The sequence below is a fragment of the Leucopleurus acutus genome, assembly GCF_964270905.1.
Source record: "Leucopleurus acutus genome assembly, chromosome: 2".
In the NCBI taxonomy this organism is placed as follows: domain Eukaryota; kingdom Metazoa; phylum Chordata; class Mammalia; order Artiodactyla; family Delphinidae; genus Leucopleurus; species Leucopleurus acutus.
The window spans coordinates 143,045,127-143,059,556 of NC_139143.1; the positions used below are offsets into that span (position 1 = coordinate 143,045,127).

Consider the following 14,430-nt stretch of genomic DNA (forward strand, 5'->3'; position numbering starts at 1 on the left):
AGAGAGGGGTCAATTTTATAGCTTCTCTAGTCTATGTTAAAGCCAGAAGAAGATATATTAAAATGTCTGTTTCTTTCAATTCTTTGTCTACAGAGGATCCAAGAATATTAAAATGCTAACTCAGCAAGAGTGTCTCAGCTCTTTCAGAAATCTAGCTTTGTTTAACCAACTGCTGGCCTCTTGGATTTATAAAAACAAAGAAGTTTAAAGAGAAGAACAGCAGGAAAAGAAACTCCCAAGGCTGAACTGGTAGCAGCAGGTAGTATCAGGTCCAAGAATGAGGTCTGACAGAGGCATGAGAAGGAGGTGTAACTCAGGGTAAATGAGGTAGAGGGGGGCCGGCCTGGGTGTTGAAAGCACTGGCCTCTGGATTACATCATCTCCCCCTCCGGTTACCCCACACTGTTACCCCAGGGCAATGTCAGACCTTGAATTATTCTCTGTGTCTTACTAACAGAGAAGTTGAGTGAAAGAGTCTATGAGGAGGGAGTCCCAGTTTAAAAAACACAAAAAAGAGTTGCCCCAGAGCTGTCAAGCGAATCTCCCCTGACTTAGAAGTTATCGCATGGGAAACTGGGACAGAGCTCTCTCTCCAAGGACAGAAATGTCTGAGCTCTGCAGACAACCATCTTCTCATCTGAAATTCCACGTCTAGGATTTATTCCTTAATCCACTTGGTGGCTCTAAACAAAATAATATGCACTATGCATCAGGAAGGGATGTGTTTCCCCATGCTGTGACTCTGCTTGCTAAACCACACCCAACAATGGGCTTGAGTTCCTGAACCTAATCTGTGTATTGTCTCAACGTTTACATGAATCCCCAAAAACTACCATTCTGATCTATTTATTTTCATTCAAACTACGGACAGACCGGTTATCGTGGCCTCATGGGGATAGTTTCCCTGTGCATGCTTCCTGAGCGTCAGGTCTGTGTAAAGAGGACAAGATTTTGTTCTGGAGTCACCGAGGCTGGGTCTGGGTTCTGGCTCTGATACTAACTAGCTATGTGACCTTGTGCAAGTCACTTATCTGCTCTGAGCTTCAGCGACCTCCTCTCCCCCTTACCCCGTCCTAGTCTCCTTTTAAAACAGGATTTCTGCGACACAGAGCATGCCTACCATAATGCCAACAACAGAATAAATGATATCACCTAAAATTTATTGACTCATTTACCATATACCAATACTAAGCTATGCATTTTACATACATTATCTCATTTATTTCTTACAACATTCCCGTGAAGAAGATACTATTAGCCACTATGAAGATGAGAAAACCAGGACTAGAAGAGATTAAGTAACTTGCCTAAGGTCATAGGGGAGTAAGTGACAGATCTAGGTCTCAAACTGAGGTCTCTCTGTATCTGAAGCCCTTGGTCTTAACTACCATGTCACATTGTCTACTCAACTTCCAGGTATAACTTGTCAAATTCCATTTGTGTAGAAATGTGTCAAAATAATACCAAAGCAACTGGTGATTTCAACGGAAAGAAAATCATCCAGGTTTTGAATATTTACTTGCTGAAGGTTCAGTTTGGGGTTACTGCAATGAGGCATGGTTTGGACCTTAAAGAGTTTGCAATCCAGTCGGAGCATCACAATGAAGCCACTGGCATCAATAATGGATAATTAAAGCCATTACTTGATTTGAGGCTAGTTTCTATGGGAAGTGCTTTAGGAGGTCAGAGAAGGGAGATTTAAATGAGCTTCCCGGAGGAAGCACAGAAGCTAGCATGTGTCCCACATGCATGAATGCAGTGATTTGGTATTTACCGAATGCCTAATACACCAGTTACTGGGACTAAGCTCTGGGATAGAGTGGAAAATAAGAAATACATACAAGAGCATGAAGCAAGAAGTCAATAATTTGGCAATTACTGTATAGTTGTATATATAATATTTGGCAATTATTATATAGTTGTATATATAATAATTGCCAAGAACAGGCAGTTTGGAGGAGTAAAGGGCTAGAGGCAAGGGATACCAGAAAGGAGGCTGTGAGGAGTAGAGATATGAAGATGGAAAGACAAATCTGGGTATAGACAGTAAGAAGGCTGGTCTAGCCCTGAGACTGGCATATCATAGATGCTCAATAAGTATTTGTTGGATAAATGTGGGATGTACAAACCATAATGGACCACATGCCCACAGAATACCATGTACTTCTTGGGAGCACTTACCACGCTTTATATTTGTGTCTGTTTGTGTGGGGCACACATTGATCAGAGGGTAACTGTATGTTAAATTAGAAAATAAATGAGGTGGTGAAAATATGGATGCACGAGGAGGGTATGGACAGACAGTGGTTCTTAAAAGTCAGATAAGTGACTATTGTTTTACTGAATTGTAGGCCACAGGAAATTATTTCGATTTGTGGAGCAAAATAATGACAAGTTAAGGAAAATTAACCCAGTAGGGTATGTACAATGGGGAGATGACTAGGCACAGAGGGTAGGAAACACAGACAGGGCTCAGAGGCTGACACTGGGAATACAAGGCACGAATATCCCCTGTCCTTGCTCTATTGCAGCATTTATCAAGTTCTTCAATAACGATTAGTTTATATGTCTATCTCTTACCTTACGCTCTGAGCTCTTTTAAATCAAAAACCTCATTATTTCCCATTCTTCAGTGCCTACAATGCCTGGCATCTCGAAAGAATGAATGAGACACATTTTGAAGAAAATAAAACAAAACTTAGTGACTGAGTAGTTACAGAGCATAAGAAAATCAGAGTGAAAGGATGGCTTTGAACTTTTGGGTCTAATAAAAGGAAATGTGGGCATTTTAATCATGTCTTTTTATTTTTCTGTATTTGTGATGCTTTGGGATCTGGGGCCCTGTTGACCCTGGAGAGACTGCCCTTTCCAGGGCTAGCCAATTCCTAGAGATAGTAAAGGACCCCACTGGCCTGTAAGCATGCCTTTCATATGCAAACTGACTAATACAGAGCACACCTCCTCACCACCTCCTCTATATCCCTGCTCTAATCACCCCAGAGCCAGGTACCAGACAACTAGGGACAACCTTAGTGCTTCCCATTTGGCCCTGCATGGTTTAGCCGGCCCCCTCTTTTGCAGAACTGTGAGTAACAAACTATCCTTTCAGTGGCAACCATCTCCTGATCTTCTGGCCTCATCATACCTGAATAATAATAAAATCTACATTTTAAGACAGTAGCTGAAAACACGGGCTTTGGAAACAGACTTAGGTTCAAAACTCATGGTCTATACTTATATTCTCTGCTACCTAAGTTACTTGACCTCTCAGAGCCTCTTCTCTTACAACTGTAAAATGTGGAGAGTAAAATTTGCTTTGCAGGGAAGGTTGCAGTGAGTGATATACAGGTGGCTTTTAGATCGTAACGCCTATTATTAAAGAGAAGGAAGTACCACCAAAAGAGTAAAAATGGTTGGAAGAACAAGACCTTAAAAGGTCAGCTGCAGTTTTTTTTTTTTCCCCCACAGCATCTGATGACAAAGGCCCACCCTGATTAACAAAGAAGGAGCCAGTTTGTCAAATAACTGAGTACTCATTTCAAAAGCCTGGAGTGCCTGTTGCAAGGGTTGATCTTTCTACTTCTGTTCTCTAATACATTTAGCACAGTATAGAAGATCACAGCGTCCCATTAAGTGGTTATTTGTTTCCCAATAACAAGTGTGACGACAATAACTATATTTGCCAAGTGGCTGCCTTAGAAATATATAGACAGAACCATCCTGACTCTATGACTCTTTCCTTGTTTCCTCCATCTTCTGAGATGTCAGCTCTGAGAGCTGGCAGCTGTAGGAGAAGGCAGAAAAGGCTACAAACTATTTGGATAGGTAGGAAGCTTAAGCTGGGTGGAGTCAGATCTTCCTCTGGATGGCTTTCAGGTCAGGATCAAGAGGAAAAGGCCATCTTACAATACATAACTAGAATTGTGGGGCTTTTTGGCATTTCCTTATTAAGGTGGCACCTGCATTTGGAACATGGGAAAAATAGAAATGCAATACAGTATAACACAGAGATCATACATGGGTAGTATGAGGTGGCATCTGGCCCACAGATGTATTTTACGTGGGATATATAATGTGTTTAAAAATGAGCCAATATTTTAAAACTGGGCGATTTCACTTTAAGTCCAGATTTTGGTTTCTCTCGAAGAACTGGTGAATGTAAAACACTGGGTCACCATACTCCCCCATGGCAAGGGTCAGCTGGAGCTGAGTGGTGACTGATCCCTTCAGACAGGCCTGCACCCTCCAGTTTGTGAGAGGCACCACCACTCAATTTATCATCATGATGGCACTAATGTTTTACCTGTAGTAGCAATCTATTTCTCTATGCCCATCTCTCTGTCAAAGGAGGGAACATGGAATTCAGCCCGAGAGTACTAAGAGCTGAAAAGAGAAACTTCTCTGTAGAAGTAAAAAATACCTCATTGCCTGGTCTGTTTATTCATTTATGCTGTCTGTCTGACTCCTTTAAGCATTTGCATTTTTGACCCTTGATATGACGGAGAGAACGCAGACAAGGACTCCTGAGACCTGAGCTCAACTCTGGCTCAGGGCATGACCTTGGACAAGACCATTTCTAATTCTCTCTCTAAAACACAGAATAAGTTAATACGACAAATAGGCAAGAGTTTGTAAAATTACACAGAGAACTGCACCGCCTGAGATAGCAAAACCTTTGGCAAAGAGTTTACAGGCAAGAAAAACACATCACAAAGGCAAATTTAAAATTTAAGAATTTTAGGTTCCATGATCATTTTGCTAAGACAAAGCTATCTTATTGCTTGATGGGTTTTTCTCTATTAAAATCAGTTTTATCTATTAGTCTTTTCTTTTTTTTTTTTTTAATAGGAGATGGAGCAATCTGCTCTTTTTTAAAAATTGTATTTATTTATTTATTTTTGGTTGTGTTGGGTCTTTGCTGCTGCACGCGGGCTTTCTCTAGTTGCAGCGGGGGGGAGGCGGCTATTCTTTGTTGCGGTGTGTGGGCTCTAGGCACATGGGCTCAGCAGTTGTGGCTCGTGGGCTCAGTAGTTGTGGCTTGTAGGCTCTAGAGCACAGGCTCAGTAGTTGTGTCGCACGGGCTTAGTTGCTCCGGGACATGTGGGGTCTTCCTGGACCAGGGCTCAAACCCGTGTCCCCTGCATTGGCAGGCGGGTTCTTAATCACTGCGCCACCAAGACTATCTATTAGTCTTGAGGCTGCCTTTTTCCTTCTTTACAGGTAAAACAATCATTAGGCTCAGAGCAATGTTCATCACTTGTGACAACTGCTTTTTTTCCATTTGTATTTACCTGTAATGTCACTTCCTCATCTAAGCTATTTCAACTCTTTGCTTACCTAATCTTCTTATCTCAAAGCAAAAACATTTTGCCTGATTTTTCCCAGCTTTGAAATTCTCATGAAAATCTAATGAAAGAAGCAAGCCCAATCTAGACAATTTTTTTTATACTGCTGGAAAGGACTGCGACTTTCAATACCGAACAGTTCCTAGGAACAACAAACATTCCGGAGAGGAAAATATAAACTATGTGTTCATTTTTTTTTTTTTTACAACTTTCATATAAGCTTTACATAGGACAATTTCTCTTACAAGTTGATCAATTCTGATTTAATGCAGGGTTAGTTTAGTCAATTTCATTCACCATCAAAATTGGTAGCTTTGTTCATTTTTACAGTTTGTTAGTTCACTGATTCATGAAACTAATGTGATACATCTCTACTCTGTGCTAGGCATCATTCTAATAATTCAGGATACAAAGACAAATAGAAGTCGTCACTTTCACAAAGCTCTGACTTATGAAGGGAAAATGGGTATCCCAATATTCAAATATAGTCCAGTCTGATAAGGTTTTATAGATTTAATGAATGTTAATTGAACACCTACTCTGTTCTGGTCATAGTAAGCACAGGGGATTCAGCAGCAATTAAGGCAGGTGTACTTTCTGTCCACTCGGAGATTATATTCTATTGACATATAGAGTCAACAAATACATATAATAATTAAAGATAGTGATTAGTTCTTTGAAGGAAATAGATAAGTTACTGTAATATGAACACTGATTTTAGATAGAGGGTTCAGGAAAGACCTGAGGGTGAAATTTAAGATAAGACATGAAGAAAAAAAAAAAGAAACAACAATTTCCAAGTAAAGAGAATGACAAATGCAAAGATTCTATAGTAGCAAAGAGCTTCATATGTCCTAGGAATTGACAGGAGTCCAGTGAGACTAGACTGGAGTAAGTAAGTAGGAAACTTGTATAAAATGAGGATAGAGAGGTAGAAAGTGGAGAAAATCAAGCAGGCCATGGCAAAGGCTTTAGATTTTATTCTAAGTACTATGAGAGGATACAGAAAGATTTTTTTAAATTGAAGTACAGTTGATTTACAGTATTTTGTCAGTTTCAGGTTTACAGCATAGTGATTCAGTTATTTTTTTCTGATTATATTCCATTATAGGTTATTACAAGGATTGAATATAGTTCCTGTGTTATACAGTAAATCCTTGTTGCTTATCTATTTTAGGTTATAGTAGTTTGTATCTGTTAATGCCATACTCCTAATTTGTCCCTCCTTCCATAACTTTGGTAGCCATAACTTTGTTTTCTATGTCTGTGAGTCTGTTTATATTTTGTATATGTATTAATTTGTATTATTTTTTAGATTCTACATATAAGTGATATAGTATTTGTTTTTCTCTGTCTGATTTACTTTGAGAAGTATAATATTTTCTGGGTCCATCCATGTTGCTGCAAATGGCAATATTTCGTTCTTTTTTATGGCTGAGTAATATTCCAGTGTGTGTGTGTGTGTGTGTGTGTGTGTGTGTGTGTATATATATATATATATATATATATATATATATATATATACACCACATCTTCTTAAGCCAATCACCTGTTGATGGGCACTTGGGTGGTTTCCATGTCTTGGCTATTGTAAATAGTGCTGCTATGAACATTGGGGTGCATGTATCTTTTTGAATTAGAGTTTTCTTTTCTCTGGATATATACCCAGGAGTGGGATTGCTAGATCATATGGTAGCTCTATTTTTAGCTTTTTAAGGAACCTCCATACTATTTTCCATAACGGCTGCACCAATTTAAATACATTCCCACCAACAGTGTATGAGGGTTCCCTTTTCTCCACACCATCTACAGCATTTATTATTTGTAGACTTTTTGATGATAGCTATCCTGACTGTAGTGAAATTGGAACACTCCCTCACACCATATACAAAAATAAACTCAAAATGGTTTAAAGACCTAAATATAAAACGTGACACCATAAAAATCCTAGAAGAGGAAGAGGCATTCTTTGACATAAATCGTAGCAATACATTTTCTTAGATCAGTCTCTCAAGGCAAAAGAAATAAAAGCAAAAATAAACAAATGGGACCTAATCAAACTTAAAAGCCTTTGCACAGCAAAGGAAACCATCAACAAAATGAAAAGACAACCTACAGAATGGGAGAAAATATTTGCAAACATTGTGACCAATAAGGGATTAGTCTCCAAAATATGCAAACAGTTCATACAATTCAATATCAAAAAAAACAAACAACCCAGTCCAAAAATGGGCAGAAGACCTAAATAGACATTTTTCTAAAGAAGACATACAGATTGCCAACAGAAGGGTTTTAATCAGGGAAGAAACATAATCTTATTTGATTTAAAAGAAATCATTCAGGAGTTCCACTTTTTTTTTTTTTTTTGGAGACTTCTGATTAAATGTTTATTCATTTTAATTTTGCCTTTTTAAAAATTCTGAAGCCAGTATATTGTTTTTATCACATCTGAAATATTTTTCTTTTTTAAAAAAGTTTTATTTTATTATTTTTATACAGCATGTTCTTATTAGTTATTTATTTTATACATATTAGTGTATACATGTCAATCCCAATCTCCCAATGCATCCCACTACCACCACCCCTCTGCCCAGTTCCACTTCTTAAAATGGCTAAATAGTTCTTATCATATGAATTCTTTCCCAGATAACAATTGTAAATGCTGATCAAAATATATCAAACGATTCTCTGAAGATACTGGGAAGTGACCAAAGCCAGGCAGAAACTGAGAAGGAAGAGACACATTGAAGGAAAAACATTTTTTTTTTTTTTTTTTGCGGTATGCGGGGTTTTCACTGTTGTGGCCTCTCCTGCTGTGGAGCACAGGCTCCGGACATGCAGGCTTAGCGGCCATGGCTCATGGGCCCAGCCGCTCTGTGGTATGTGGCATCCTCCCGGACCAGGGCACAAACCCATGTCCCCTGCACTGGCAGGCGGACTCTCAACCACTGTGCCACCAGGGAAGCCCCGGAAAAAAGAGTTTTATATGTGTTTCTTGATTTTACGGATTTTTGCCTGAGGGCAGGCCCTAATCAGTGCCATGCAGGACAGCTAATACTCAGATAGATAGAAATATGCAGTCTTCATAGCTAAGAAATTAGAGGTCAGAGTTCAAGGCCACCATAGCAACTAGAAAATAAAAGGTAGGGAGATCTCAGAAAGGAGAGAGACATAGAAAAGGGAGCTCAACACTATGCATAAAGGTTACCTTAATCTCTGGATGATCTCTGAATTACATAATAAGTAGCTCAACTAAGGCTTAAAGAACTCAACAAAGGAGAGACAAAACTTGGAGTTTGAGTTGTCATTAAATTACCTGCTTAATAAAATACTCTTCAGAGAAATAAGAATAATCCACTGTCTCTACAATACATCAATTACAATGTACAAGATATGAGTCAAAATTACTAGACATATGAAGAAACAGGAAAATGTAATTCTTACTTAAGAGAATGGCCATTTAATGGACAATAACCCTGAAATAACACAGATGTTAAAATTAGAAGACAAGAATTTTAAAGCTAGTAATTTAACAATGCTTAAGGATGTAAAGGATAACACTCTCATAACTAACAAACAGATAGGAAATGGCAAAGAAATGGAAACAATTAAAAAGTAGAAATTCTCGTATTGATAAATATAATATCTGAAATGTATGGGTCCATGAGCTGGTTGGAGATTGCAGACAGAAGAGTCAGTGAACTTGAAAAAAGACCAATAGAGAGTGTCTAATTGAGAGAGAGAAGGAGAGAGACAGAGAGAGAAAGAGAGAGGAATATTGGGGGGAATAAAAAAAACCCAGAAGCCCTCAGGGGCTATGGGACAATAGCCAAAGGTCTTAAAAATGTGTAATTGGAGTCACAGTAGGAGGAGTAAGAGCAAATAGGGCAGAAAAGACATTTAAATATATACATGCTAAAGATTTCCCAAACTTGGTGAAAGACAGGAATTTACAAATTCAAGAAGTATAGCAAACCTGGGGGAGGAAGGATAAATTTCCAAAACACAATATCTGGGTACACCATAATAAAAACTAAGATTAAGGGAAAATCTTAAAAGTAGCCAGAGGAAAAAAATACACTGTACATAGGGGAAGAACAAAATAAATGATGTTTGACTTCTCATAAGAAACAATGGTGCCAGAATACAATACACTGACATCTTTTAAGTGTTGAAGGAAAAAAGAAGAAAACTAAGAAGGTGGGGTTTCCCTGGTGGCACAGTGGTTGAGAGTCCGCCTACCGATGCAGGGGACATGGGTTCGTGCCCCGGTCCGGGAAGATCCCACATGCCGCAGAGCGGCTGAGCCCGTGAGCCATGGCCGCTGAGCCTGCGCGTCCGGAGCCTGTGCTCCTCAACGGGAGAGGCCACAACAGTGAGAGGCCCGCGTAGCGCAAAAAAAAAACCCAAAAAACTAAGAAGGTGTGTTTTTGTTTGTTTGTTTGTTTGCCAGTAGACCTGCAACAACTAAAGAAATGCTAAAGGAAGTTCTTCATGCTGAAGGGAAATATCAGGTGGAAGCTTAAATTTTCATAAAGAAATAAATAACAATGGAAATGGTAAATATGTAGGTAAACACAAAAGATTATGCTTTGTTTCTCAGAACTTGTTTGAAATATGTATGACTGTTATGGACTGAATTGTATCCTTTCAAAATTCAGATGTTGAAGCCCAACCCCCAATACAACTGCATTTGGAGATGGAGACATTATGGAGGTAATTAAGGTTAAATAAGATCATAAGGGTGGGGCCCTGATCTGATAGAATTGGTGTCCTTATAGGAAGAGTAAGGTAATTAGGAAGATGTGCAGGAATCCAGGTGGGTGTACAAAAAATACAGTGAAAGCCTGGGCAGGAGGAGAGAACAGGGAGGCATCTGTTTATGCAGAGCTGGTCTTTGTATCCATGCAGTCATTCCAATTAGCTAATGTGACATGCTGGGGACACACCTAAGTCTATATACCTAGATCCTGTCAAGGCCGATACACATAAGTTTCTCTCTCATGGCCTTACAAAGCCTGCCAACTATACGTGCTTTAATACACTTGATAAGAAAGTCACACTAACTGATACAATAATTGCTTCTCAAGGAAGTCTACAAGAGAACTGTAAGAAAAATTCAGAAAGGTAGCCCTATAAAAGTCAGGTTCAATTCTGGAAAGATCTGGGGCTTCCAGTAGCTGACTTGGGTTTGAATCAAGGCTCTCCCCATTTATAACTGTTAAGACCTTGATCAAGTTACCTCACTGTTCTGAGCCTTAGTCACTAGTAAAACTGACCACATAGACATGCTGTGAAGATCAGATGAAATCCTGAATCTTCATGAGGGCCTCAATGTGCTGAGCATAGAACAGATTCTCCCAGTCGGGGTAGTGCAATCTACTTTTATGTGCTATAATAAATTATAATTGTCAGTTCCATATCCAGCTTTCCCACTAGATGACAAGCCACTGGAGGACAGGAATCATGTGTGACCATATTCTTGCCTAGCCCAGAGTAATCCCTCAGGAAATCTCTGTAACATGCTGGAAAGAGTGACTGAATGAAGGGATGGCATCACTACCTCTAACCTGGACAGCACTGAGTACATGGCAAGCTCTTCATATGGAAGAGCTGGCTGACCCCCCTGAGGCTAGCCCCAGGCTGAGGGGCTTTGGTGACAAGGAAGGAGGCAGATAGGCACTTGCAATGCGCCAATTCTAAAACTCCAAGAGCTAGAACCCTGCGAACATTATGACCCTGTGGCCCAAATTTATAAATTTAAATTCTGGCTTCAAAAAATTCAAAGGTAACTCCCCACCAAGCCCAATTGTCCCAGAAAGCCAATTTCACCATAGGGGCAGCTTAGGAAACTGTCTTAGGCTCTCTTACCCGATGCCTGCCCCAATAAAAATGACTTCAAGTAAGACAGAGAAGAGTGCTTGGACAGAGGGATGGCTGAGGTCCAGTTGGAAATAAGCTTCAGCATCTGGACACAGTGACTGTACCAGTTGGTGCTCTGTGGAAAAAGCCTGGGCAAAAAGTGATGGTTTTTGCAAAACTTTCTGGAGAGTGTATCAACAAGCACGAGACAATCTTTGATGGGTGTTTGGTGAACTGAAGTAAATCATCCATGGGAATGGGGTATGTGCCCTTCTAAGAGGAAATAAACAGCAGCAGCACAAGCTTGAAATGAGTGAAAAACAAGCCCAAATCTCAGACAGATGAAATTGCAAAGGCTCCAGAGCCAGAAAAGATCCTATCCTATTTTTTTCTTCGTCCTGAAGTTAACCAGATGGAGATTTTTTTTTAAAGTACCAATCTATTCATATACTTGGAATGAAGGATTTTGCTTTGTGATGGAAGATCTGTATTTAATTGTAAAAATGAAACAAAATATCTTTTTTCCAAATCTAGAGTTTAGATAAATTTTGTTTCTTTTTTCTTTTTTCCCTCTCTTCTTTCCCCTTCTTTACTTCCCTCTTCTTCTTCTATCTCTTCCCTTCTGCTTTAGGTGATATATTTACAACTGCATGTTTATAATATATTCTGGACAATGTAATAACAGAGCAGCCACTTTCAGACATAGCTTATGAGAGAATATGTACATGTGAAACACGGAATAAAAGCAATGTAACTTCCTCTTATGGTGTTCTGTATGATGACAATAGGCTGTAAAACCGGTGATAAACCAGAATAAGTAAATGGAAAGGAAAGGTGAGTACCAACGGAAACAGGTAAAAAGGCCATTGACAGTGCATCAGGAATCTCTCCACGCTGTGCTTGCTACACTGAGTTTCAGTTCTTCGTGTGTAAAATATGGATAATAACTGTACCTAACTTATAGGGGTATCAGAGGATTAAATAAAATAGGACATGAAAAGCTCTTGGAATTGAGACTGGGACATAAGTCTTCAAAATAAATATTAGGCATTGTGATTATTATGAGTATCATTCAAGAAGTAACACGATTTTATATACATATATATACATATATACATATACATATATATATATATATATATATATATATATATATATATATATATATATATATATATATATAAATCTTTCCCACAGGAAAATGTACTCAATAAGGGACAATTGTTGTTGTTATTATTATTACCATCATTGTTATTATTTTTATATCTCTTTATTTTATAGGTGGTTTCTGTCTCTTTGCTTGGCCTCTCTGGACTGACGATTTATTGGACAGTCTGTTTTGTTCTTGATTCAGATTTTGCCCCATTATGCTAACTTCTCGACTTCCTTAGATTTTGCTTTTTGTAACCCATGGGTAAGTCAGTCATACCCCATTCCTATGTCTAATGAAACTCTATACACAGAACTGCCCTAAGTGTAACTCTACATGCAACTTCATTGGTTGATGATGCAAAATCAACTAGCTAGATAAAGGCCAGAAAGTCCCATGATTCTTGTCAAAAACCATAGTGGACTATTATGAAGATTTTAATTAATGGTCAGAAAGGGGTCATTTTTTAAAATTTAAATTCAGGCTTAGGAAACAGGCATAACGAATTCTTGTCCACCAAGATACGTCATAATGTTTGGGCAAAGATGGCTTATATCCATAGCAACAGAGCCAACTCTGAGTCAAATACTGGTAAAAGCATTTCTAGACTGACACAGACGGTCAATTAGTAAACTAACTCTCTGAAAACCTGTTGATGGACAGCTTCACGGACAATGCATCCTGCACAAAGAGTTAGTTTACTGGATTGTTATCCTTGTTAAAAAAGACTCTGGGTTGTGTCTGTTATGACTTCTGGTTCTCCTAAAGGTAATTATACCATGATGTGGGCTTGAAAAGGGCTATGTTTCAGTAATGGGTTTTCTATGTGTCATAGAAAGGGAGTGGATATTTAAGTGGAAAGTTGTGTAAATACATAACACTAGTTTAAAGAGGAGACTATAAAGTTTCAATCCCACTGTACCTTAGGCATCGAGTGATGTCTTTTTCTTGACTTTTCTAGAAAAGTCTAATTGGTTATTAAGACCTATCAGACGTTATTTAATTTATACTCACTGTGCTTCCCTACTAGACGATGAGCTCCTTAAAACCAGGGACTAATGGGGGGACTAATTCAGGTATCTCTACAGCCTGGCACAAGAGTGAAGGCACAAAACACGCTCTTTGAATCCAGCCACCCACCTATGCGTGCATCAGCTTTGAGAGAGAACTTGAGGCAGCTAGGAATAAAAGAGAAACACATGAAGAAGTGGAAAATTAATGGTTATTTGTATCCATATCCAGCTTGAGATCAGATCACTTTTGATTTGGCTGGACATTTAGAAAAGCTGGTAGGGGAGCAGACCATAAACAGATGATTTCAATACAACATAGTGAATGTGAGGCTGAGTAACTGAGCCTGGATCTTACTGTCCCTTGCTTTCCACATTTAATCCTTCCAAGGTCTGCTGATCTCTCGACCTCAATTCTCAGTCATTATTGCCACTGTCCATTATTGCCAAAGTCCTCATGGCTTTCTGTCTGTGGACTAACCTATTAAAGCTGGTCTCTCTTCACCCAGCCGTGCACCCTCAGGCCTTCTTCCTGACGGCTGCTAGCCAGTTTTTATAACAGAGATCTGACAACACCCATCACTATTCCAATCTTTCACCTACTCTCTGTGGTCTACTACCTGAAGTTCAACTCCTTAGCTTGTTTTACAGGGACTTCTGTTTGGTCCCTGCCCAGCTCTCTAATTTTATTGTAAGTCATTCTTCTAAGAACGGTTTATGCCACAACTGAAATTCTGCAATTACTCTCAAATATGCCTTGCTATTTTTCACTCCCATGTCTTTGTTCCTATGCAAGTTCTCATACCTAGAAGAATATCCCTACCTTTCTGTGTCTGGTTGGTCCCTATTTATCATTAAGGTGCAGTACAAATGCTTTCTCCCCTGAAAAGAATTCCTTAATCTAGCTTTGTGCAAACTCTGTGCCTTGTACCTCTGGTATAGTACTCATCTCACTTTTATAGATCTTCTGTCTTCCCTATGAGATGACCCCATGAGTTCAACACATTTTCTCCAAGCACCTTCTACAAACCAGGCACTGAGCTAAATAAAAAGAGAAGTATGA

General features: G+C 39.0%; 1 protein-coding gene across 7 annotated transcripts in view; it reads right to left on the minus strand.

The window, feature by feature from the left end:
- FGGY (FGGY carbohydrate kinase domain containing) overlaps positions 1–14,430 on the minus strand; it is a 422,532-nt gene that overhangs the window by 120,143 nt on the left and 287,959 nt on the right. The window lies entirely within an intron of this gene.